We start from the raw sequence: 1,952 nt of genomic DNA on the forward strand, positions 1-1,952 counted from the left end.
CTAAATCAAGTTAAAATCTGCTAAATTAAGCTCAAATTAAGGTAAAATCAGTTAAATCAGCCAAAATCAGCTAAATCAAGCTGAAAGCAGCTAAATCAAGCCAAAAACAGCTAAATCAAGCCAAAATCAGCAAAATCAAGTTAGAATTAAGTCAAAATCTGTTAAATCGAGTTAAAATCAGCTAAATCAGGCTAACATTAAGTCAAAATCCACTAAATCAAGTTAAAATCTGTTAAATTAAGCTAAAATCTGTTAAATCAGCCAAAATCAGTTAAATCAAGCTGAAAGCAGCTAAATCAAGCTAAAATCAGCTAAATCAAGCCAAAATCAGTTAAATCAAGTTAAAATCAGCTAAATCAGGCTAAAATTATGTCAAAATCCGCTAAATCAAGTTAAAATCTGCTAAATTAAGCTAAAATTAAGCTAAATCGAGCTAAAATTAAGCTACAATAAGTAAAATCAGCCAAAATCAGCTAAATCAAGCTGAAAGCAACTAAATCAAGCTAAAATCAACTAAATCAAGCCAAAATCATCTAAGCCATGTTAGAATTAAGTCAAAATCATCAAGTTAAAATCAGCTAAACCAGGCTAAAATTAAGATAAACTCTGTTTAATCAGCTTAAAATCAGCTAAATCAAGCTAAATTTAGGCTAAAGCCTGCTAAATCAAGTCAAAATCAGCTAAATAAAGTTAGAATTAAGTCAAAATCACTTAAATCAAGTTAAAATCAGCTAAATCAGGCTAAAATTAAGCTAAACTCAGCTAAATCAGATTAAAATCAGCTAAATCAAGCTAGAATAAAGCTAAAATCTGTTAAATCAAGCCGAAATCAGCTAAATCAAGCCAAAAACAGCTAGCTCAAGCTAAACTATGATAAAATCAGCTAAATCCAGGTAAAATTAAATCTAAAATCATCTAAATTAAGCTAGAATCAGATTGATTAAGTTAAAATTAAGTCAAAATCAGCTAATTTAAGCTAAAATTAGCATACAGTAGTTACAAACTAAATATAGCATAAGAGGACAAAAACAATGTTTCTGAAGGTCTCAGTGTATTCTAACATGACGTGAATTTTATCTGAAATAAACTAATTTAAAAATCTTAAAAGTTACAAAACTAAAAATGTCCATTTATTTCTACAGCATTTTAATAACAACAAAGTGCTTCACAGTCCAGTCAAAGGTTCTAGTAAAATACAGAAACACAATAAAACCAAAAATCAGCTCTAATTGGACCTCAAACACTGCCTGAAACTGAACCAAAGTAAAGAGATGACCCTGAGCAAAGATTTAAAAGCTTTAAGTGTCTCAGCGGACCGATTATGAAGAGGCAAACTGTTCCACGGCTCTGGAGCCGAAGCTCTGGATTTCAGTTTGGATCCAGGAACATCTAAAAGAAACTGGATGGTAGATCGGACAGCTCCGACTGGAGTGTAGATGTTGTGAAGATCACATAAATGTCACAAACAGAAGTAAAAGTAGAACAAAATGTCCAGTAGAGTCTACAGAGGAAAACATTAGTGTGAGTGCTGACTCAGCAGCCACTCGTCTGCATTAAACCTTGGATTTAAATATATTGAAATTCCCTACAAAAACATTAGAAAAGGTCTTTCAGCATGAGAAATACGTGTTCAAGGAGTTTTTCAGAACATAATACACTTTCTTCTAACAAAGCCCCAACATTTTCACATGTCAGCCGACTTCAGCACATATTTATAATAAAACTGAATCTAAATGTTACTGAGGTTTGATCAAAGCGCTGCTGCAGCTGAAGATGGACGGCCATCTTGAATCAAGCAGTGTATGTTCTCTGAATTCAATGGTCAATGAGATATTTTGCTAACAGACACAAACACACAGCCAATGATCTCAGCTGTGTTTGTTCCTATTCTGACCCTGCAGGATCTGTAAACACACACACACACACACACACACACACACACACACACACAC

General features: G+C 33.1%; 1 protein-coding gene across 2 annotated transcripts in view; it reads right to left on the reverse strand.

Annotated features, from left to right (window-relative positions):
• Positions 1-1,952, reverse strand: part of LOC106525011 (protocadherin-10) — a 21,397-nt gene that overhangs the window by 2,040 nt on the left and 17,405 nt on the right. The window lies entirely within an intron of this gene.

This window comes from Austrofundulus limnaeus, unplaced genomic scaffold, assembly GCF_001266775.1.
Source record: "Austrofundulus limnaeus strain Quisiro unplaced genomic scaffold, Austrofundulus_limnaeus-1.0 Scaffold209, whole genome shotgun sequence".
NCBI classification, from domain to species: domain Eukaryota; kingdom Metazoa; phylum Chordata; class Actinopteri; order Cyprinodontiformes; family Rivulidae; genus Austrofundulus; species Austrofundulus limnaeus.